At 46.9% G+C, this 26,851-nt stretch overlaps 1 protein-coding gene and 1 long non-coding RNA gene across 4 annotated transcripts in view; both read right to left on the bottom strand.

The window, feature by feature from the left end:
* arid4b (AT-rich interaction domain 4B) overlaps window positions 1-26,851 on the bottom strand; it is a 243,060-nt gene that overhangs the window by 61,520 nt on the left and 154,689 nt on the right. The window lies entirely within an intron of this gene.
* On the bottom strand, window positions 18,540-21,651 carry LOC123729000 (uncharacterized). The gene is made up of 3 exons (XR_006760709.1): window positions 21,616-21,651; window positions 20,714-20,812; window positions 18,540-18,748 (listed from the first exon to the last, which is right to left on the bottom strand). It is a non-coding gene; the product is annotated as an uncharacterized lncRNA (long non-coding RNA).

Below are 26,851 nucleotides of genomic sequence, written 5' to 3'. Positions count from 1 at the left end.
CTGCTAGATACTACCTAAATAACTCTCTAGCCTCCAAGCCACTACTACTAAATAACCTCCCAGCCTCCAAGCCACTACTACAAAATAACCCCACTACTCCAAGCCAACACTACTAAATAACCCCACTAGCCTCCAAGCCACTACTACTAAACCCCCTAGCCCCCAAGCTATTACTAAAAATTCCCCTAGCCTCCAAGCCACTACTACTAAATAACCCCCAGCCTCCACGCACTACTACTAAATAGCCCCACTAGCCTCCAAGCCACTACTACTAAATAACCCCACTAGCCTCCAAGCCAATACTACTAAATAACCTCCCTAGCCTCAAGCCACTACTACTAAATAACCCCAGCCTCCAAGCCACTACTACTAAATACCCCCTAGCTCCAAGCCACTACTACTAAATACCCCCCATAGTCTCACAAGCCACTACCACAAATAACCCCCTAGCCTCCAAGCAACTACTACTAAATAACCCCCTAGCCTCCAAGCCACTACAACTAAATACCACCTCCAACCAAGCCACTACTAATCTAAATAACCTCCTAGCCTCCAAGCCACAACTACTAAATAACCCCCCACCCCAAGCCACTACTACTAAATAACCTCCCTAGCCTCCAAGCCACTACTACTACTAAATAACCTCCCTAGCCTCCAAGCCACTCTATTACTAAATAACCTCCTAGCCCCAAGCACTACTACTAAAACAACCCCACTAGCCTCCAAGACACTACTACTACTAAATAACCCCACTAGCTCTCTAAGCCACTACTACTAAATAACCCCACTAGCCTCCAAGCCACTAGTACTAAATAACCCCCTAGCCTCCAAGCCACTACTACTAAATAACCCCACTAGCCTCCAAGCCACTACTACTACTAAATAACCCCCCAGCCTCCAAGCCACTACTACTAAATAACCCCCCTAGCCTCCAAGCCACTACTACTAAAATAACCCCACTAGCCTCCAAAGCCACTACTACTACTAAATCACCCCACCAGCCTCCAAGCCATACTACTACTAAATAACCCCATAGCCTCCAAGCCACTACTACTAAAATAACCCCCCTAGCCTCCAAGCCACTACTACTACTAAATAACCCCCTAGCCTCCAAGCCACTACTACTAAATAACCCCACTAGCCTCCAAGCCACTACTACTACTAAATAACCCCCTAGCCTCCAAGCCACTACTGCTAAATAAAGATATCCACGCTACTTCGCCCCACTTAAAGACATTATCAGCTACATAATGGTCTGAGACTACAAAAACCCCAAAATCGAAATAACTATTGACACCCTACTGCCTAGACATATACTTACAAATCCCCTTGTTTGCCACTACCACAACTACTAATCCACCAGGTCCACTCACTGCATATAACCCCTGCTCAGTAAGTCTAACTATTCCACCAACTCCAACCTTCTCTAATAGCCTCCAGTTTCATCTCTACCTCTACTAAATAGCCTCCTAGCCTCCAAGCTACTACTACTTACTAAATAACCCCACTAAGCCTCCAAGCCACTACTGCTACTAAATAACCTCCGTAGCCTCCAAGCCACTACTACTGCACAAATAACCCCCTAGCCTCCAAGCCATCTACTACTAAATAACCCCACTAGCCTCCAAGACTATCGAAATACTACCATACTAAATAACCCAAAAAAAGCCTCCAAGCCACCACTACTAAATCAACCCCTAGCCTCCAAGCCACTACTACTAAATCACCCACCCTGGCCTCCAAGCCATACTAAATAACCCCCAAGCCTCCAACCTACTACTAAATAACCCACTAGCCTCCAAGCCACTACTCACTGAAATAACCCCACCAGCCTCTCCAAGCCACTACTACTACAATAACCTCCCTAGCCTCCAAGCCACTACTACTAAATAACCCCCCTAGCCTCCAAGCCACTACTACTAGTAAATAACCCCACTAGCATTCAAGCCACTACTACTAAATAACCCCCTAGCCTCCAAGCCACAACTACTAAATAATCTCTAGTCTCCAAGCCACTACTTATACTAAATAACCTCCCAAGCCTCCGAAGTCACTAATACTACTAAATAACCTCCAAGCCACTCTATTACTAATTAACCTCCCTAGCCTCCAAGCCACTACTACTTAACAACCCCACTAGCCTCCAAGACACTACTACTACTAAATAACCTCCCTAGCCTCCAAGCCACTACTACTACTAAATAACCTCCCTAGCCTCCAAGCCAGTCTATTACTAAATAACCTCCCTAGCCTCCAAGCCACTACTACTAAATAACCCCACTAGCCTCCAAGACACTACTACTACTAAATAACCCCACTAGCCTCCAAGCCACTACTACTACTAAATAACCCCACTAGCCTCCAAGCCAATACTACTAAAAACCACTAGCCTCCAAGCCACTACTACTAAATCACCACCCCCTAGCCTCCAAGCCAAAAGTACTAAATAACCCCCTAGCCTCCAAGCCACTACTAATAAATAACCCGATTAGCCTCCAAGCCACTACTACTACAATAACCCCTCCCTCCCAGCCTCCAAGCCACTACTACTAAACCCCCTAGCCTCCAAGCCACTACTACTACAATAACCCCCCAGCCTCCAAGCCACAACTACCAAACCCCTCCAGCCTCCAAGCCACTACTAATACCAAATAACCCCCCCATCCTCCAAGTCACTACTACTAAATAGCCCCCCAGCCTCCGAGCCACTACTACCACCGAATAACCCCACTAGCCTCCAAGCCCCTACTACTACTACTAAATAACCCCACGAGCCTCCAAGCCACTACTACTACTAAATAACCCCACTAGCCTCCAAGCCACTACAACTACTAAATAACCCCCTAGCCTCAAAGCCACTACTACTACTAAATAACCCCCTAGCCTCAAAGCCACTACTACTACTAAATAACCCCTAGCCTCCAAGCCACTACTACTACTAAACAAACCCACTAGCCTCCAAACCACTACAAAACCCCCTAGCCTCCAAGCCACTGCTACTACTAAATACCACCCCAGCCAAGTCACTACTACTACTAAATAACCACCCTAGCCTCCAAGCCACTACTACTAAATACCCCCCAGCCTCTAAGCCATTACTACTAAATAACCCCCCTAGTCTCAACCGCCACTACTAGTAAATAACTGTTAGCCTCAAAGTCACTACTACTACTAAATAGCCCCTAGCCTCCAAGTCACTACTACTACTAAATAACCCTCCTAGCCTCCAAGCCACTACTACTAAATAACCCCACTAGCCTCCAAGCCACTTCCATACTACTAAATAACCCCCCTAGCCTCCAAGCCACTACTAATAAATAACCCCCCTAGCCTCCAAGCCATTACTACTAAATAACCCCACTAGCCTCCAAGCCACTACTACTAAATCCCACACCCCTAGCCTCCAAGCCAAAAGTACTAAATAACCCCCTAGCCTCCAAACCACAACTAATAAACAACCCCATTAGCCTCCAAGCCACTACTACTACTAAATAACCCCCTAGCCTCCAAGCCACTACTACTAAATAACCCCACTAGCCTCCAAGCCACTACTACTACTAAATAAACCCACTAGCCTCCAAGCCACTACTACTGAATAACCCCCTAGCCTCCAAGCCATTACTACTAAATAACCCCACTAGCCTCCAAGCCACTACTACTACTAAATCACCCCCTAGCCTCCAAGCCACTACTACTAAATAACCACCCTAGCCTCCAAGCCACTACTAATAAATGACCCCCTAGCCTCCAAGCCACTACTACTACAAATAACCCCTAGCCTCCAGGTATACCCAGCCTCCAAGCCACTACTAAATAACCACCCTAGCCTCTAAGCCACTACTACAACTAAATAAACCCCTAGCCTCCCATCCACTACTACATAACCATAACCTCCCTAGCCTCCAAGCCACTACTACTAATCCCCCCAGCCTCCAAGCCACTACTACTAAACCCCCAGCCTCCAGGCCACTACTACTAAATAACCCCCTAGCCTCCAAGTCACTACTACTACTAAATAACCCCACTAGCCTCCAAGCCACTACTACAACGAAATAACCCCATTAGCCTCCATGCCACTACTACTAAATAACCCCCTAGCCTCCAAGCCACTACTACCACTAAATAACCCCAATAGCCTCCAAACCACTAACTAACCCCCCTAGCCTCCAACTAACTACTACGACTAAACAACCTCTATAGCCTCCCAGCCACTACTACTAAATAAACCCCCCTAGCCTCCAAACCACTAAATAACCCCCTTAGCCTCCAAGCCACTACTACTACCACTAAATCCCCCCCCCCCAGCCTCCAAGCCACTACTACTAAATAACCCCCCTAGCCTCCAAGCAACTACCACTAAATAACCCCCCTAGCGTCCAAGCCAGCACTACTAAATAACCCCCCTTAGCCTCCACAACTAAATAATCCCACCCAGCCTCCAAGCCACTACAACAAAATAACCCCCCAGCCACCAAGCCACTAAAACTAAATCATCCCCAAAAAGCCACTACTACTAAACACCCCCACAGCCTCCAAGCCATTACTACTAAACCCCCACAGCCTCCAAGCCACTAATACTAACCCCCCCCCATAGCCTCCAAGCCACTACAACTAAATTTGCCCCCCCCTAGCTTCCAAGCCACTACTACTACCAAATAACCCCAAACAGCCCCAAGCCACTACTACTAAATCACCCCCGTAGCCTCCAAGCCACTACTACTACTAAATACCCCCCCAGCCTGCAAGCCACAACTACTAAAAACACCCCTAGCCCCCAAACCACTCAAATAACCCCCTAGCCTCCAAGCCACTACTACTAAATAACCCGCCTAGCCTCCAAACAACTAAATAACCCCCTAGCCTGAAAACAACTACGGAAACTAAATAACCCCACTAGCCACCAAGCCACTACAACTAAATAACCCCCCAGCCTCCAAGCCACAACTTCCAAATAACCACGTTGCCTCCAAGCCACTACTACTAAATACCCCCTACCCTCCAAGCCACTACTACTAAATAACCCCCCCCCTGCCCTCCAAGCCACTACTACTAAATAATCCCCCCCAGCCTCCAAGCCACTACTACTAAATAACCCCCCTGCCTTCCAAGCCACTACTACTAAATAATCCCCCCAGCCTCCAAGCCACTACTACTAAATAACCCCCTAGCCTCCAAGCCACGACAACAAATCATCCCCATAGTCTCAAAGCCACTACTACTAAACCCCCCACTAGCCGCCAAGCCACTACTACTAAATCAGCCCCCATAGCTACCAAGCCACTACTACTAAATCAGCACCCCTAGCCTCCAAGCCACTACTACTAAATAACCCCCTAGCCTCCAAACCACTAAAGAACCCCCGAGCTTCCAAGCCACTACTACTAAATCAGCCCCCCTAGCCACCAAGACACTACTACTAAATAACCCCCCAGCCTCCAAGCCACAACTTCCAAATAACCACCTTGCCTCCAAGCCACTACTACCAAATAATCCCCCCCAGCCTCCAAGCCACTACTACCAAATTAACCCCCCCCAGCCTCCAAGCCACTACTACTAAATAACCCCCCAGCCTCCAAGCCACTACTACTAAATAACCCTCCCAGCCTCCAAGCCACTACTACTAAATAACCCCCCAGCCTCCAAGCCACTACTACTAAATAAACCCCCAGCCTCCAAGCCACTACTACTAAATTCCCCCCTAGCCTCCAAGCCACTACAACAAATCATCCCCATATCCTCAAAGCCACTACTACTAACCCCCCCCACAAGCCTCCAAGCCACTACTACTAAATCAGCCCACCCTAGCTTCCAAGCCACTACTACTAAATCAGCCTCCCCTAGCCTCCAAGCCACTACTACTAAAAAAAACACTAGCCTCCAAGCCACTACTACTACTACGTTACCCCCCTAGCCTCCAAGCCACTACTACTACAAAATAACCCCCTAGGCTCCTCAGCCTCCAAGCCACTAATACTAAATAACCCCCTAGCCTCAAACCACTAAATAACCCCCTAGCCTCCAAGCCACTACTGCTACTAAATAACCACACTAGCCTCCAAGCCACTACTACTACTAAATAACCCCCTAGCCTCCAAACCACTAAACACCCCCTAGTCTCCAAACCACTACTACTACTGAATAACCCCCTAGCCTCCAAGCCACTACTACCATTAAATAACCCCACTAGCCTCCAAGCCACTACTACTAAATAATCCCACAATTCTCAAAACCACTAAATAACCCCCTAGCCTCCAAGTCACAACTACTAAACCCCCCAGACTCCAAGCCAATACTAGTAAATCACCAGACTTGCTTCCAAGCCACTACTACTAAATAATCCCACCAAACCTCCAAGCCAAAACTAATGAATAACCCCCTAGCCTCCTCTCCTCCAAGCCACTGCTATTAAAGCCTCTAAGCCACTACTTCCATATAACCTCCTTGTCCCCAAGGCTCTACTACTAAATATCCCCCAAGCCTCCAAGCCACTACTACTAAAATAACCTCCGTCGCTCGAAGCCACTACTACTAAATAACCCCACTAGCCTCCAAGCCACTACTACTACTAAATAACCCCACTAGCCTCCAAGCCACTACTACTACTAAATAACCCCACTAGCCTCCAAGCCAATACCACTAAATAACCCCACTAGCCTCCAAGCCACTACTACTAAATAACCCCACTAGCCTCAAAGCCACCACTACTAAATAACCCCTAGCCTCGAAGAACCTACTACTAAATGACGTACCCCAGCCTCCAAGCTACTACTACAAAATAACCTCCCCTAGAATCAATGCCACTACTACTACTAAATAACCCCCTAGTTTCCAATCCACTACAACTACTAAATAACCCCCCCTAGCCTACAAGCCACTGCTACTAAATAACCCCACTAGCCTGCAAGCCACTACCACTAAATAACCCCTAGCCTCCAAGTCACTACTACTAAATAACCCCACTAGCCTCCAAGCCACTACTACTAAACAACCCCTAGCCTCCAAGCACCTACTACTAAATGACGCCTCCCAGCCTCCAAGCCACTACTACAAAATAACCTAACTAGCCTCCAAGCCAATACTACTAAATAACCCCACTAGCCTCCAAGCCAATACTACTAACCCCCCCCAGCCTCCAAGATACTACCAAATAACCCCTAGCCTCCAAGCCACTACTACTAAATAACCCCCCAGCATCCAAGCCACTACTACAAAATAACCACACTAGCCTCCAAGCCAATACTACTAAATAACCCCACTAGCCTCCAAGCCAATACTACTAAACCCCTCCCCCCAAGCTACTACCAAATAACCCCTTAGCCTCCAAGCCACTACTACTAAATAACCCCCCAGCCTCCACGCCACTACTACTAAATAACCCCACTAGCCTCCAAGCCACTACTACTAAATAACCCCCTAGCCTCCAAGCCAATACTACTAAATAATCCCCCAGCCTTCAAGCAACTACTACTAAATAATCTCCCTAGCCTCCAAGCCACTACTACTAAATCATCACCCTAGCATCCAAGCCACTACTACTAAATGACCCCCCATAGTCTCTTCAACCTCTAAGCCACTACTCCAAAATAAACAAAATAACCCCCCAAGCCTACATGCCTCTACAACTAAATACCCCCCCTAGCCTCCAAGCCACTACAACTAAATATCCCCCTAGCCTCCTCAACCTCCAAGCCCCTACTACTAAATAATCTCCCTAGCCTCCAAGCCACAACTACTAAATAATCTCCCTAGCCTCCAAGCCACTCTATTACTAAATAACCTCCCTAGCCTCCAAGCCACTACTACTACTAAATAACCTCCGTAGCCTCCAAGCCACTACTACTACTACTAAATAACCCCACTAGCCTCCAAGCCACTACTACTACTAAATAACCCCACTAGCCTCCAAGCCACTACTACTACTAAATAACCCCACTAGCCTCCAAGCCAATACTACTAAATAACCCCACTAGCCTCCAAGCCACTACTACTAAATAACCCCCCTAGCCTCCAAGCCACTACTAATAAATAACCCCATTAGCCTCCAAGCCACTACTACTACTAAATAACCCCCCCAGCCTCCAAGCCACTACTACTAAATAACCCCCGAGCCTCCAAGCCACTACTACTACTAATAAATAACCCCACTAGCCTCCAAGCCAATACTACTAAATAACCCCACTAGCCTCCAAGCCACTACTACTAAATAACCCCACTAGCCTCCAAGCCACTACTACTAAATAACCCCACTAGCCTCAAAGCCACCACTACTAAATAACCCCCATAGCCTCGAAGAACCTACTACTAAATGACGACCCCCAGCCTCCAAGCTACTACTACTAAATAACCTCCCCTAGAATCAATGCCACTACTACTACTAAATAACCCCCCTAGTTTCCAATCCACTACAACTACTAAATAACCCCCCCTAGCCTCCAAGCCACTGCTACTAAATAACCCCACTAGCCTGCAAGCCACTACCACTAAATAACCCCCCTAGCCTCCAAGTCACTACTACTAAATAACCCCACTAGCCTCCAAGCCACTACTACTAAACAACCCCCTAGCCTCCAAGCACCTACTACTAAATGACGCCTCCCAGCCTCCAAGCCACTACTACAAAATAACCTAACTAGCCTCCAAGCCAATACTACTAAATAACCCCACTAGCCTCCAAGCCAATACTACTAACCCCCCCAGCCTCCAAGATACTACCAAATAACCCCCTAGCCTCCAAGCCACTACTACTAAATAACCCCCCCAGCATCCAAGCCACTACTACAAAATAACCCCACTAGACTCCAAGCCAATACTACTAAATAACCCCACTAGCCTCCAAGCCAATACTACTAAACCCCCCCAGCCCCCAAGCTACTACCAAATAACCCCTAGCCTCCAAGCCACTACTACTAAATAACCCCCAGCCTCCACGCCACTACTACTAAATAACCCCACTAGCCTCCAAGCCACTACTACTAAATAACCCCCTAGCCTCCAAGCCAATACTACTAAATAATCTCCCAGCCTTCAAGCAACTACTACTAAATAATCTCCCTAGCCTCCAAGCCACTACTACTAAATCATCACCCTAGCATCCAAGCCACTACTACTAAATGACCCCCCATAGTCTCTTCAACCTCTAAGCCACTACTCCAAAATAAACAAAATAACCCCCCAAGCCTACATGCCTCTACAACTAAATACCCCACCTAGCCTCCAAGCCACTACAACTAAATATCCCCCTAGCCTCCTCAACCTCCAAGCCCCTACTACTAAATAATCTCCCTAGCCTCCAAGCCACAACTACTAAATAATCTCCCTAGCCTCCAAGCCACTCTATTACTAAATAACCTCCCTAGCCTCCAAGCCACTACTACTACTAAATAACCTCCCTAGCCTCCAAGCCAGTCTATTACTAAATAACCTCCCTAGCCTCCAAGCCACTACTACTAAATAACCCCACTAGCCTCCAAGACACTACTACTACTAAATAACCCCACTAGCCTCCAAGCCACTACTACTACTAAATAACCCCACTAGCCTCCAAGCCAATACTACTAAAAAAAACCACTAGCCTCCAAGCCACTACTACTAAATCACCACCCCCCTAGCCTCCAAGCCAAAAGTACTAAATAACCCCCCTAGCCTCCAAGCCACTACTAATAAATAACCCGATTAGCCTCAAAGCCACTACTACTACTAAATACGCCCCTAGACTCCCCAGCCTCCAAGCCACTACTACTAACCCTCCCAGCCTCCAAGCCACTACTAATAAATAACCCCCCTAGCCTCCCCAGCCTCCAAGCCACTACTACTAACCCCCCCAGCCTCCAAGCCACAACTACCAAACCCCCTCCAGCCTCCAAGCCACTACTAATACTAAATAACCCGCCTATCCTCCAAGTCACTACTACTACTAAATAGCCCCCTAGCCTCCGAGCCACTACTACTACCGAATAACCCCACTAGCCTCCAAGCCCCTACTACTACTACTAAATAACCCCACGAGCCTCCAAGCCACTACTACTACTAAATAACCCCACTAGCCTCCAAGCCACAACTACTAAATAACCCCCCTAGCCTCAAAGCCACTACTACTAAATAACCCCCTTAGCCTCCAAGCCACTACTACTACTAAATAACCCCCCTAGCCTCCAAGCCACTACTACTACTAAACAAACCCACTAGCCTCCAAACCATTAAAGAACCCCCTCAGCCTCCAAGCCACTGCTACTACTAAATACCACCCCAGCCTCCAAGTCACTACTACTACTAAATAACCACCCTAGCCTCCAAGCCACTACTACTAAATACCCCCCCAGCCTCTAAGCCATTACTACTAAATAACCCCCCTAGTCTCAACGCCACTACTAGTAAATAACTTGTCTAGCCTCAAAGTCACTACTACTACTAAATAGCCCCCTAGCCTCCAAGTCACTACTACTACTAAATAACCCTCCTAGCCTCCAAGCCACTACTACTAAATAACCCCACTAGCCTCCAAGCCACTACCATACTACTAAATAACCCCACTAGCCTCCAAGCCACTACTAATAAATAACCCCCCTAGCCTCCAAGCCATTACTACTAAATAACCCCACTAGCCTCCAAGCCACTACTACTAAATCACACCCCCCTAGCCTCCAAGCCAAAAGTACTAAATAACCCCCCTAGCCTCCAAACCACAACTAATAAATAACCCCATTAGCCTCCAAGCCACTACTACTACTAAATAACCCCCTAGCCTCCAAGCCACTACTACTGAATAACCCCCCTAGCCTCCAAGTCATTACTACTAAATAACCCCACTAGCCTCCAAGCCACTACTACTAAATCACCCCCCTAGCCTTCAAGCCAAAAGTACTAAATAACCACCCTAGCCTCCAAGCCACTACTAATAAATGACCCCATTAGCCTCTAAGCCACTACTACAACTAAATAAACCCCCTAGCCTCCATCCCCACTACAAATACATAACCCCCCTAGCCTCCCCAGCCTCCAAGCCACTACTACTAACCCCCCCCAGCCTCCAAGCCACTACTACTAAACCCCCAGCCTCCAGGCCACTACTACTAAATAACCCTTAGCCTCCAAGTCACTACTACTACTAAATAACCCCACTAGCCTCCAAGCCACTACTACAACGAAATAACCCCATTAGCCTCCATGCCACTACTACTAAATAACCCCTAGCCTCCAAGCCACTACTACCACTAAATAACCCTAATAGCCTCCAAACCACTAACTAACCCCCTAGCCTCCAACTAACTACTACGATTAAACAACCTCTATAGCCTCCCAGCCACTACTACTAAATAAACCCCCTAGCCTCCAAACCACTAAATAACCCCTTAGCCTCCAAGCCACTACTACTACCACTAAATCCCCCCCAGCCTCCAAGCCACTACTACTAAATAACCCCCTAGCCTCCAAGCAACTACCACTAAATAACCCCCTAGCGTCCAAGCCAGCACTACTAAATAACCCCCTTAGCCTCCACAACTAAATAATCCCACCCAGCCTCCAAGCCACTACAACAAAATAACCCCCCAGCCACCAAGCCACTAAAACTAAATCATCCCCAAAGCCACTACTACTAAACACCCCCACAGCCTCCAAGCCATTACTACTAAACCCCCCACAGCCTCCAAGCCACTAATACTAACCCCCCCCATAGCCTCCAAGCCACTACAACTAAATTTGCCCCCCCTAGCTTCCAAGCCACTACTACTACCAAATAACCCCCAAACAGCCCCCAAGCCACTACTACTAAATCACCCCCCGTAGCCTCCAAGCCACTACTACTACTAAATACCCCCCAGCCTGCAAGCCACAACTACTAAAAAACACCCCTAGCCTCCAAACCACTAAATAACCCCCCTAGCCTCCAAGCCACTACTACTAAATAACCCGCCTAGCCTCCAAACAACTAAATAACCCCTAGCTTGAAAACAACTACGGAAACTAAATAACCCCACTAGCCACCAAGCCACTACAACTAAATAACCCCCCAGCCTCCAAGCCACAACTTCCAAATAACCACGTTGCCTCCAAGCCACTACTACTAAATACCCCCTACCCTCCAAGCCACTACTACTAAATAACCCCCCCTGCCCTCCAAGCCACTACTACTAAATAATCCCCCAGCCTCCAAGCCACTACTACTAAATAACCCCCTGCCTTCCAAGCCACTACTACTAAATAATCCCCCCCAGCCTCCAAGCCACTACTACTAAATAACCCCCCCAGCCTCCAAGCCACGACAACAAATCATCCCCATAGTCTCAAAGCCACTACTACTAAACCCCCCACTAGCCGCCAAGCCACTACTACTAAATCAGCCCCCATAGCTACCAAGCCACTACTACTAAATCAGCACCCCTAGCCTCCAAGCCACTACTACTAAATAACCCCCCTAGCCTCCAAACCACTAAAGAACCCCCCGAGCTTCCAAGCCACTACTACTAAATCAGCCCCCCTAGCCACCAAGACACTACTACTAAATAACCCCCCAGCCTCCAAGCCACAACTTCCAAATAACCACCTTGCCTCCAAGCCACTACTACCAAATAATCCCCCCAGCCTCCAAGCCACTACTACCAAATTAACCCCCCCAGCCTCCAAGCCACTACTACTAAATAACCCCCCAGCCTCCAAGCCACTACTACTAAATAACCCTCCCAGCCTCCAAGCCACTACTACTAAATAACCCCCCAGCCTCCAAGCCACTACTACTAAATAAACCCCCAGCCTCCAAGCCACTACAACAAATCATCCCCATATCCTCAAAGCCACTACTACTAACCCCCCCCCACTAGCCTCCAAGTCACTACTACTAAATAACCCCCCAGCCTCCAAGCCACTACAACTAAATAACCCCCCTACCCTCCAACCCACTACTACTAAATAACCCCACTAGCCTCCAAGCCACTACTACTACTAAATAACCCCCTAGGCTCCTCAGCCTCCAAGCCACTACTACTAAATAACCCCTTAGCCTCAAACCACTAAATAACCCCCTAGCCTCCAAGCCACTACTACTACTAAATAACCCCCTAGCCTCCAAACCACTAACCCCCCCCCTAGTCTCCAAGCCACTACTACTACTAAATAACCCCCCTAGCCTCCAAGCCACTACTACCATTAAATAACCCCACTAGCCTCCAAGCCACTACTACTAAATAATAGCACTAGCCTCAAAACCACTAAATAATCCCCCTAGCCTCCAAGCCAAAAGTACTAAATAACCCCCTAGCTTCCAAGCCAATACTTCGAAATCACCCCCTTGCTTCCAAGCCACTACTACTAAATAACCCCCCCAGCCTACAAGCCAATACTACTAAACCCCCCCCAGCCTCCAAGCCACTACTACTAAATAACCCCAAGCCTCCAAGCCACTACTACTAAATAACCCCCCAGCCTCCAAGCCACAACTACTAAATAACCCCCCATGCCTCCAAGCCACTACTACTAAATAGCCCCTCCCAGCCTACAAGCCACAACTACTAAATAACCCCCCCAGCCTCCAAGCCACTACTACTAAATAACCCCCCAGCCTCCAAGCCACTACAACAAATCATCCCCATATCCTCAAAGCCACTACTACGAACCCCCCCCCCCACAAGCCTCCAAGCCACTACTACTAAATCAGCCCACCCTAGCTTCCAAGCCACTACTACTAAATCAGCCTCCCCTAGCCTCCAAGCCACTACTACTATAAAAAAAAACACTAGCCTCCAAGCCACTACTACTACTACGTTACCCCCTAGCCTCCAAGCCACTACTACTACAAAATAACCCCCTAGGCTCCTCAGCCTCCAAGCCACTAATACTAAATAACCCCCTAGCCTCAAACCACTAAATAACCCCCTAGCCTCCAAGCCACTACTACTACTAAATAACCACACTAGCCTCCAAGCCACTACTACTACTAAATAACCCCCTAGCCTCCAAACCACTAAACACCCCCTAGTCTCCAAACCACTACTACTACTGAATAACCCCCCCTAGCCTCCAAGCCACTACTACCATTAAATAACCCCACTAGCCTCCAAGCCACTACTACTAAATAATCCCACAATTCTCAAAACCACTAAATAACCCCCCTAGCCTCCAAGTCACAACTACTAAACCCCCCCAGACTCCAAGCCAATACTAGTAAATCACCAGACTTGCTTCCAAGCCACTACTACTAAATAATCCCACCAAACCTCCAAGCCAAAACTAATGAATAACCCCCCTAGCCTCCTCTCCCTCCAAGCCACTGCTATTAAAGCCTCTAAGCCACTACTTCCATATAACCTCCTTGTCCCCAAGGCTCTACTACTAAATATCCCCCAAGCCTCCAAGCCACTACTACTAAATAACCTCCGTCGCCTCGAAGCCACTACTACTAAATAACCCCACTAGCCTCCAAGCCACTACTACTACTAAATAACCCCACTAGCCTCCAAGCCACTACTACTACTAAATAACCCCACTAGCCTCCAAGCCAATACCACTAAATAACCCCACTAGCCTCCAAGCCACTACTACTAAATAACCCCACTAGCCTCAAAGCCACCACTACTAAATAACCCCCCTAGCCTCGAAGAACCTACTACTAAATGACGACCCCCAGCCTCCAAGCTACTACTACAAAATAACCTCCCCTAGAATCAATGCCACTACTACTACTAAATAACCCCCCTAGTTTCCAATCCACTACAACTACTAAATAACCCCCCCTAGCCTCCAAGCCACTGCTACTAAATAACCCCACTAGCCTGCAAGCCACTACCACTAAATAACCCCCCTAGCCTCCAAGTCACTACTACTAAATAACCCCACTAGCCTCCAAGCCACTACTACTAAACAACCCCCTAGCCTCCAAGCACCTACTACTAAATGACGCCCCCAGCCTCCAAGCCACTACTACAAAATAACCTAACTAGCCTCCAAGCCAATACTACTAAATAACCCCACTAGCCTCCAAGCCAATACTACTAACCCCCCCAGCCTCCAAGATACTACCAAATAACCCCTAGCCTCCAAGCCACTACTACTAAATAACCCCCCAGCATCCAAGCCACTACTACAAAATAACCACACTAGCCTCCAAGCCAATACTACTAAATAACCCCACTAGCCTCCAAGCCAATACTACTAAACCCCCCAGCCCCCAAGCTACTACCAAATAACCCCCTAGCCTCCAAGCCACTACTACTAAATAACCCCCCCAGCCTCCACGCCACTACTACTAAATAACCCCACTAGCCTCCAAGCCACTACTACTAAATAACCCCCCTAGCCTCCAAGCCAATACTACTAAATAATCCCCCAGCCTTCAAGCAACTACTACTAAATAATCTCCCTAGCCTCCAAGCCACTACTACTAAATCATCACCCTAGCATCCAAGCCACTACTACTAAATGACCCCCCATAGTCTCTTCAACCTCTAAGCCACTACTCCAAAATAAACAAAATAACCCCCCAAGCCTACATGCCTCTACAACTAAATACCCCCCCTAGCCTCCAAGCCACTACAACTAAATATCCCCCTAGCCTCCTCAACCTCCAAGCCCCTACTACTAAATAATCTCCCTAGCCTCCAAGCCACAACTACTAAATAATCTCCCTAGCCTCCAAGCCACTCTATTACTAAATAACCTCCCTAGCCTCCAAGCCACTACTACTACTAAATAACCTCCGTAGCCTCCAAGCCACTACTACTACTAAATAACCCCACTAGCCTCCAAGCCACTACTACTACTAAATAACCCCACTAGCCTCCAAGCCACTACTACTACTAAATAACCCCACTAGCCTCCAAGCCAATACTACTAAATAACCCCACTAGCCTCCAAGCCACTACTACTAAATAACCCCCCTAGCCTCCAAGCCACTACTAATAAATAACCCCATTAGCCTCCAAGCCACTACTACTACTAAATAACCCCCCAGCCTCCAAGCCACTACTACTAAATAACCCCCGAGCCTCCAAGCCACTACTACTACTAATAAATAACCCCACTAGCCTCCAAGCCAATACTACTAAATAACCCCACTAGCCTCCAAGCCACTACTACTAAATAACCCCACTAGCCTCCAAGCCACTACTACTAAATAACCCCACTAGCCTCAAAGCCACCACTACTAAATAACCCCCATAGCCTCGAAGAACCTACTACTAAATGACGACCCCCAGCCTCCAAGCTACTACTACTAAATAACCTCCCCTAGAATCAATGCCACTACTACTACTAAATAACCCCCCTAGTTTCCAATCCACTACAACTACTAAATAACCCCCCCTAGCCTCCAAGCCACTGCTACTAAATAACCCCACTAGCCTGCAAGCCACTACCACTAAATAACCCCCCTAGCCTCCAAGTCACTACTACTAAATAACCCCACTAGCCTCCAAGCCACTACTACTAAACAACCCCCTAGCCTCCAAGCACCTACTACTAAATGACGCCTCCCAGCCTCCAAGCCACTACTACAAAATAACCTAACTAGCCTCCAAGCCAATACTACTAAATAACCCCACTAGCCTCCAAGCCAATACTACTAACCCCCCCCCAGCCTCCAAGATACTACCAAATAACCCCCTAGCCTCCAAGCCACTACTACTAAATAACCCCCCCAGCATCCAAGCCACTACTACAAAATAACCCCACTAGCCTCCAAGCCAATACTACTAAATAACCCCACTAGCCTCCAAGCCAATACTACTAAACCCCCCCCAGCCCCCAAGCTACTACCAAATAACCCCCTAGCCTCCAAGCCACTACTACTAAATAACCCCCCCAGCCTCCACGCCACTACTACTAAATAACCCCACTAGCCTCCAAGCCACTACTACTAAATAACCCCCTAGCCTCCAAGCCAATACTACTAAATAATCTCCCAGCCTTCAAGCAACTACTACTAAATAATCTCCCTAGCCTCCAAGCCACTACTACTAAATCATCACCCTAGCATCCAAGCCACTACTACTAAATGACCCCCCATAGTCTCTTCAACCTCTAAGCCACTACTCCAAAATAAACAAAATAACCCCCCAAGCCTACATGCCTCTACAACTAAATACCCCCCCTAGCCTCCAAGCCACTACAACTAAATATCCCCTAGCCTCCTCAACCTCCAAGCCCCTACTACTAAATAATCTCCCTAGCCTCCAAGCCACAACTACTAAATAATCTCCCTAGCCTCCAAGCCACTCTATTACTAAATAACCTCCCTAGCCTCCAAGCCACTACTACTACTAAATAACCTCCGTAGCCTCCAAGCCACTACTACTACTAAATAACCCCACTAGCCTCCAAGCCACTACTACTACTAAATAACCCCACTAGCCTCCAAGCCACTACTACTACTAAATAACCCCACTAGCCTCCAAGCCAATACTACTACATAACCCCACTAGCCTCCAAGCCACTACTACTAAATAACCCCCCTAGCCTCCAAGCCACTACTAATAAATAACCCCATTAGCCTCCAAGCCACTACTACTACTAAATAACCCCCCCAGCCTCCAAGCCACTACTACTAAATAACCCCCGAGTCTCCAAGCCACTACTACTACTACTAAATAACCCCACTAGCCTCCAAGCCACTACTACTACTAAATAAACCCACTAGCCTCCAAGCCACTACTACTACTAAATAAACCCACTAGCCTCCAAGCCACTACTACTACTAAATAACCCCACTAGCCTCCAAGCCACTACTACTACTAAATAACCCCCCCAGCCTCCAAGCCACCACTACTAAATAACCCCACTAGCCTCCAAGCCACTACTACTACTAAATAACCTCCCTAGCCTCCAAGCCACTACTGCTAAATACAGTGAGGGAAAAAAGTATTTGATCCCCTGCTGATTTTGTCCGTTTGCCCACTGACAAAGACATGATCAGTCTATCATTTTAATGGTAGGTTTATTTGAACAGTGAGAGACAGAATAACAACAACAAAAAAACAGAACACATGTCAAAAATGTTATAAATGTATTTGCGTTTTAATGAGGGAAATAAGTATTTGACCCCTCTGCAAAACATGACTTAGTACTTGGTGACAAAACCCTTGTTGGCAATCACAGAGGTCAGACGTTTCTTGTAATTGGCCACCAGGGTTGCACACACCTCAGGAGGGATTTTGTCCCACTCTTTGCAGATCTTCTCCAAGTCATTAAGGTTTCGAGTCTGACGTTTGGCAACTCGAACCTTCAGCTCCCTCCACAGATTTTCGATGGGATTAAGGTCTGGAGACTGGCTAGGCCACTCCCAGCCTCCTCAGCCTCCAAGCTACTACTACTACTAAATAACCCCACTAGCCTCCAAGCCACTACTACTAAATAACCCCCCCAGCCTCCAAGCCACTACTACTAAATAACCCCCAAGCCACTACTACTACTAAATAACCCCACTAGCCTCCAAGCCAATACTACTACTAAATAACCCCCTAGCCTCCAAGCCAATACTACTAAATCATCCCCCTAGCATCCAAGCCACTACTACTAAATGACCCCCATAGCCTCTTCAACCTCCAAGCCACTACTCCAAAATAAACAAAATAACCCCCCAAGCCTACATGCCTCTACAACTAAATACCCCCCTAGCCTCCAAGCCACTACAACTAAATATCCCCCCTAGCCTCCTCAACCTCCAAGCCACTACTACTAAATAACCTCCCTAGCCTCCAAGCCACAACTACTAAATAATCTCCCTAGCCTCCAAGCCACTCTATTACTAAATAACCTCCCTAGCCTCCTCAACCTCCAAGCCACTACCACTAAATAATCTCCCTAGCCTCCAAGCCACAACTACTAAATAATCTCCCTAGCCTCCAAGCCACTCTATTACTAAATAACCTCCCTAGCCTCCAAGCCACTACTACTACTAAATAACCTCCCTAGCCTCCAAGCCACTCTATTACTAAATAACCTCCCTAGCCTCCAAGCCACTATTACTAAATAACCCCACTAGCCTCCAAGACACTACTACTACTAAATAACCCCACTAGCCTCCAAGCCACTACTACTACTAAATAACCCCCCAGCCTCCAAGCCACTACTACTAAATAACCCCCAAGCCTCCAAGCCACTACTACTACTAAATAACCCCACTAGCCTCCAAGCCAATACTACTACTAAATAACCCCCCTAGTCTTCAAGCCACTACTACTAAATAACCCCCAAGCCTACATGCCTCTACAACTAAATAAACCCCCTAGCCTCCAAGCAACTACAACTAAATATCCCCCCTAGTCTCCTCAACCTCCAAGCCACTACTACTAAATAACCCCACTAGCCTCCAAGCCAAAAGTACTAAATAAACCCCCTAGTCTCCAAGCCACTACTAATAAATAACCCCATTAGCCTCCAAGCCACTACTACTAAATAACCCCTAGCCTCCAAGTCACTACTAATAAATAACCCCTAGACTCCCCAGCCTCCAAGCCACTACTACTAAACCCCCTAGCCTCCAAGCCACTACTACTACTACTACTACTACTAATAACCCCACTAGCCTCCAAGCCACAACTACGAAATAACCCACCTAGCCTCCAAGCCACTACTACTACTAAATAACCCCACTAGACTCCAAGCCACCACTACTAAATAACCCCCCTCAGCCTCCAAGCCACTACTACTACTAAATAACCCCACTAGCCTCCAAGCCACTACTACTACTAAATAACCCCACTAGCCTCCAAGCCACTACTACTACTAAATAAACCCACTAGCCTCCAAGCCACTACTACTACTAAATAACCCCACTAGCCTCCAAGCCACTACTACTACTAAATAACCCCCCCAGCCTCCAAGCCACCACTACTAAATAACCCCACTAGCCTCCAAGCCACTACTACTACTAAATAACCTCCCTAGCCTCCAAGCCACTACTGCTAAATACAGTGAGGGAAAAAAGTATTTGATCCCCTGCTGATTTTGTCCGTTTGCCCACTGACAAAGACATGATCAGTCTATCATTTTAATGGTAGGTTTATTTGAACAGTGAGAGACAGAATAACAACAACAAAAAAACAGAACACATGTCAAAAATGTTATAAATGTATTTGCGTTTTAATGAGGGAAATAAGTATTTGACCCCTCTGCAAAACATGACTTAGTACTTGGTGACAAAACCCTTGTTGGCAATCACAGAGGTCAGACGTTTCTTGTAATTGGCCACCAGGGTTGCACACACCTCAGGAGGGATTTTGTCCCACTCTTTGCAGATCTTCTCCAAGTCATTAAGGTTTCGAGTCTGACGTTTGGCAACTCGAACCTTCAGCTCCCTCCACAGATTTTCGATGGGATTAAGGTCTGGAGACTGGCTAGGCCACTCCCAGCCTCCTCAGCCTCCAAGCTACTACTACTACTAAATAACCCCACTAGCCTCCAAGCCACTACTACTAAATAACCCCCCCAGCCTCCAAGCCACTACTACTAAATAACCCCCAAGCCACTACTACTACTAAATAACCCCACTAGCCTCCAAGCCAATACTACTACTAAATAACCCCCCTAGCCTCCAAGCCAATACTACTAAATCATCCCCCTAGCATCCAAGCCACTACTACTAAATGACCCCCCATAGCCTCTTCAACCTCCAAGCCACTACTCCAAAATAAACAAAATAACCCCCCAAGCCTACATGCCTCTACAACTAAATACCCCCCCTAGCCTCCAAGCCACTACAACTAAATATCCCCCTAGCCTCCTCAACCTCCAAGCCACTACTACTAAATAACCTCCCTAGCCTCCAAGCCACAACTACTAAATAATCTCCCTAGCCTCCAAGCCACTCTATTACTAAATAACCTCCCTAGCCTCCTCAACCTCCAAGCCACTACCACTAAATAATCTCCCTAGCCTCCAAGCCACAACTACTAAATAATCTCCCTAGCCTCCAAGCCACTCTATTACTAAATAACCTCCCTAGCCTCCAAGCCACTACTACTACTAAATAACCTCCCTAGCCTCCAAGCCACTCTATTACTAAATAACCTCCCTAGCCTCCAAGCCACTATTACTAAATAACCCCACTAGCCTCCAAGACACTACTACTACTAAATAACCCCACTAGCCTCCAAGCCACTACTACTACTAAATAACCCCCCCAGCCTCCAAGCCACTACTACTAAATAACCCCCAAGCCTCCAAGCCACTACTACTACTAAATAACCCCACTAGCCTCCAAGCCAATACTACTACTAAATAACCCCCCTAGTCTTCAAGCCACTACTACTAAATAACCCCCCAAGCCTACATGCCTCTACAACTAAATAAACCCCCTAGCCTCCAAGCAACTACAACTAAATATCCCCCCTAGTCTCCTCAACCTCCAAGCCACTACTACTAAATAACCCCACTAGCCTCCAAGCCAAAAGTACTAAATAAACCCCCTAGTCTCCAAGCCACTACTAATAAATAACCCCATTAGCCTCCAAGCCACTACTACTAAATAACCCCCTAGCCTCCAAGTCACTACTAATAAATAACCCCCTAGACTCCCCAGCCTCCAAGCCACTACTACTAAACCCCCCTAGCCTCCAAGCCACTACTACTACTACTACTACTACTAAATAACCCCACTAGCCTCCAAGCCACAACTACGAAATAACCCACCTAGCCTCCAAGCCACTACTACTACTAAATAACCCCACTAGACTCCAAGCCACCACTACTAAATAACCCCCCTCAGCCTCCAAGCCACTACTACTACTAAATAACCCCACTAGCCTCCAAGCCACTACTACTACTAAATAACCCCACTAGCCTCCAAGCCACTACTACTACTAAATAACCCCCCCAGCCTCCAAGCCACCACTACTAAATAACCCCGCTAACCTCCAAGCCACTACTACTAGATAACCCCGCTAGCCTCCAAGCCACTACTACTAAATAACCCCCTAGCCTCCAAGCCACTACTACTAAATAACCCCCCTAGCCTCCAAGCCACTACTACTACTAAATAACCCCCCCTAGCCTCCAAGCCACTACTACTAAATACAGTGAGGGAAAAAAGTATTTGATCCCCTGCTGATTTTGTACGTTTGCCCACTGACAAAGACATGATCAGTCTATTCTTTTAAATGGTAGGTTTATTTGAACAGTGAGAGACAGAATAACAACAACAAAAAAACAGAAAAACACATGTCAAAAATGTTATAAATTTATTTGCGTTTTAATGAGGGAAATAAGTATTTGACCCCTCTGCAAAACATGACTTAGTATTTGGTGACAAAACCCTTGTTGGCAATCACAGAGGTCAGACGTTTCTTGTAGTTGGCCACCAGGTTTGCACACACCTCAGGAGGGATTTTGTCCCACTCCTCTTTGCAGATCTTCTCCAAGTCATTAAGGTTTCGAGGCTGACGTTTGGCAACTCGAACCTTCAGCTCCCTCCACAGATTTTCTATGGGATTAAGGTTTGGAGACTGGCTAGGCCACTCCCAGCCTCCTCAGCCTCCAAGCTACTACTACTAAATAACCCCACTAGCCTCCAAGCCACTACTACTAAATAACCCCCCAGCCTCCAAGCCAATACTACTAAATAACCCCCCAGCCTCCAAGCCAATACTACTAAATAACCCCCCCCCTAGCCTCCAAGCCAATACTACTACTAAATAACCCCCCTAGCCTTCAAGCCAATACCACTACTAAATAACCCCCCTAGCCTCCAAGCCACTACTACTAAATAACCCCCCTAGCCTCCAAGCCACTGCTACTAAATAACCCCCCTAGCCTCCAAGCCAATACTACTACTAAATAACCCCACTAGCCTCCAAGCCACTACTACTAAATAACCCCACTAGCCTCCAAGCCACTGCTACTAAATAACCCCCTCAGCCTCCAAGCCACTACTACTAAATAACCCCCCAAGCCTCCAAGCCACTACTACTAAATAACCCCCGAGCCTCCAAGCCACTGCTACTAAATAACCCCCTCAGCCTCCAAGCCACTACTACTAAATAACCCCCTAGCCTCCAAGCCACTACTACTAAATAACCCCACTAGCCTCCAAGCCACTACCATTAAATACCCCCCCCCCAGCCTCCAAGCCACTACTACTAAATACCCCCCCCCCTAGCCTACCCAACCCTCAGTCTTGTCTCCAGTGGTCATCAGCCTGCTTCCTAACCCTCTCTTCTTCCTGTTTAAATAAATATTCATAATTGGGACAGTATCAGCGTTATAATAAATAAATACCATTATGCTACAAACACTTCCTTTATAAAAAACATACATCATCTAGCCTAGGTCTGGTCCTATATGGACTTACATTACAGCTAACCTTCATCATCTAGACACCACAAGCCCATCACAACTCATTCACACTCATTGACTTGAGGTTTTAGTTGAGTTGTAGTAGGTATAACAACCACAAGGTGGTGCTATAGTACACAGTCAGAGCTGGAGAGAGGGTGAGGGGTGGTGCGAAGGGTTTCAGCACACTGAGGCAGATTATGCAGGTTGGCACAGCAAAGCACAGCTTAGCGGCACAGCAGTTGAGGCTGTTGCAGCGTGCAGACACAGTAGTAACGTGAGACAGGAAGTACAGTCAACATGTCCAAAATCCAGGTCAACGCCCAACGACTGTCATGGAGTTTTGGATGATGGTTATTGGTCAGACAAATGACTGCGGTTATAGGTATAACTGTTAGAATATCACACCATTCAATATGTCCTCTGATTTATTGATTCAACTCAACTGACATTACAAAAATAAAATAAAAAAAGTATGATCCACATCAGTTAACATAATTTTAATTTACATTCTACGTTACCATGGAAATCATTGCATCACAATACCAGGCAGCCCATTGCGAGTTTACCAGTCATATTTCCAGAGGTAGCAGGTTCCCATACAATTCATTCTATTTTCATGTGCGCCGCTTGCTACAACAAAGTTTCATCACATTGTTAAGAGTCCACGTTACCGCAGAAACGGACTACAACCCGCACAAATGCCCCGGACGTCTTCAGTCAACTGTTTGTTCCACAGAAGAAAATAAAAAATGACTACTGTTGCCACACATGAAAATGCAGTCTTCTCATATGAAGTACGGCAGTAAAGTCCGGTAGCCACGTTTCAAGCATTTCAAATCAACTGAGAGCCAACAGGACGTCCTAGCTCAGATGGTCTGCTCTGCTCCAAGCAGGACACTTACTGAGACTTGTTAAATACTGCCTTCTCTCTTCTCCTCTATCTATAGTGAACCTACAGCAACACAACTATGCCTACAGTACTGACAGGTGGGTCTGTACCTTCACAACCATGCTCAGTACATTTTAGTCACCAGAGCAAACATGTCAGCTTTGGCACAACAGGAAATCCCACTTCCCACTCTAAGGATACTAAAGATGAATGCCTAAATGGGTCATCTACAAACTGCCCTCTACTCCCTAAATGCAGAGAAATTGACAAGACACCGGCGACAAGACGCAGGTGTAGAGCTCCGGCTACAAGACGCCGGAATAGAGCGCCGGCGACAAGACGCAGGTGTAGAGCGCCGCTACAAGACGCAGGTGTAGAGCTCCGGCTACAAGACGCCGGAATAGAGCGCCGGCGACAAGACGCAGGTGTAGAGCGCCGCTACAAGACGCCGGCGTAGAGGCCGGTGTAGAGCCGCCGGCGACAAGACGCCGGTGTAGAGCCGTCGCCGACAAGACGCCGGTGTAGAGCCGCTGACGACTAGACGGCGGTGTAGAGCGCCCTGCGACAAGACGCCGGTGTAGAGCGCCCTGCGACAAGACGCCGGTGTAGAGCGCCCTGCGACAAGACGCCGGTGTAGAGCGCCGCGACAAGACGCCGGTGTAGAGTGCCGCGACAAGACGCCGGTGTAGAGCGCCCGGCGACAAGACACCGGTGTAGAGCGCCCGGCGACAAGACGCCGGTGTAGAGCGCCCTGCGACAAGACGCCGGTGTAGAGCGCCCTGCGACAAGACGCCGGTGTAGAGCGCCCTGCGACAAGACGCCGGTGTAGAGCGCCACGACAAGACGCCGGTGTAGAGCGCCCGGCGACAAGACGCCGGTGTAGAGCGCCCGGCGACAAGACGCCGGTGTAGAGCGCCCTGCGACAAGACGCCGGTGTAGAGCGCCCTGCGACAAGACGCCGGTGTAGAGCCGCTGGCGACAAGACGCCGGTGTAGAGCGCCATTAGGACAGTAATCCATATCACGATAACGACAAGTTGAACGATAAATGTGCACTGGCAATTTTTTTTATATTACCCTTACAACTACTATTCTGAATGTTGTAGTCATCAATTGTCCCATTAGCAATAGCTCATATTAGCAGACTTCATTTCAAACTTCACATTACTCTGGTAAAAGCTACTTATCGCCATTATCAATATCAGTAAAATGTACTCGATTGGTTGGGTCGGTGTCGATCATTTTTGGTTTATCAACCCAGCTCTACCCTGGATGTCTCGTTCAAGTAGGATCAGATATTGACTCTACAAACCCTGGTGACTCATTCATGCTTCAGTCTCTTGCTCATTTAAAACAGAATTGAACTGGAGAACCAACTTCTCTCGAAGAAAACGGCATATGTGACATAGATATGACTCAGAAACATTTATTCCAGTGAAAACAAGTCAGTATCATCCAAAACTGATTTGATTTTGACAATGATCACTTGCCCACTAACACAGGATACATAACAGATTTTATTCCAGATCAAAACGAGGCTTAGGTGGCAGAGGTCACCCATCTTGGTAGAGTCGAGAAATTTGAGCATTTTGAAGCCAATTTCCTGCAATTCTACAATATTCTCCATGGAGTTACATTTTTAAAGCTAAGCTCTTCCAATTCTACACATTTTTCAATTTCAAAGCTAATTTCCTGTGATTCTACATATTCTGCCGGAGTTGCAAGAAACTTTTTCAGTTTTTAAACAAATTTCCTGCAATTCCATGCATTTTACTACGGCAAATGCTGTGTTATTTTGTTCAAACATAATAACAAAATCAAAACTGCTAAAATCAATGTTTTTGGGAATGTTTTATTCTCCCTGATTGTCTAGCTTGTATTTTGGTGATTGTTCGTTCTTAAAGTTTATATTATAAAAAAGATTTAGGTCCATTATCGTTTGTTCATACTTTATATCTGGTTTTTAGTAATTTAAGTTTACACTGAGAATGTTTAACCATACCGGTTTTGATTTAAAAAATGTTATTCACAAGGATTTCAATGGCAGAAAAATCCCTGCATTAGACAACACGTCACACATTTACTTGAGACATACTGTACCGAACATCTTAGCTAGATGTAAAATAGCGTGAGTAAAACCTCCTTGGCAAAAACGTCAAAATTAATTTACAGTCATCTTGAGTAATCTTAAATTCATTCTGACTATTTTCAGGAAGTGATAATGGCTTTGTTCATATGGTGTCTCATGGGGGACAAACATTAGTAACTGCCACATCGAACTACACCTCCTAAGACTGAAATCTCGTTTTTCTTAAAGAATCCAGTCAAAACAAAACAAATGTCATTCTCTTCCTTTACAAATAACTGGCTCAGATGCAGGACTGAACACAGCAAGAGGATAGTGTCCTGATGTTTTTGTTCAAGTAGAAAATCATCTAGAATACAACAAGGGTCAGAATCAAAACCAGAGCTCTGCAGTTGACTGGCTGACTGAGCAGTCAAAGCCATGTGTCTGCCTAACAGTCCTAATGAACAGAGAAATGGAAAAACAGAGATGGAGAGACAGAGAGATGGACCACAGCATGCGCTTTAAATAGAGTAGAGGCCGTCAAGATTTGAGTACTTAGAGCCGTCCCTTCTGCGGGCACTGGCTGAGACATGAAGAGGGGCAATACCTGTACTAGTGGGGCACATAGGGTAGAGG

The sequence above is a fragment of the Salmo salar genome, chromosome ssa19 (genome assembly GCF_905237065.1).
Source record: "Salmo salar chromosome ssa19, Ssal_v3.1, whole genome shotgun sequence".
Lineage (NCBI taxonomy): Eukaryota > Metazoa > Chordata > Actinopteri > Salmoniformes > Salmonidae > Salmo > Salmo salar.
The sequence above is the reverse complement of the archived record's forward strand: the minus strand, read 5'-3'. Positions and strand labels throughout refer to the sequence as shown.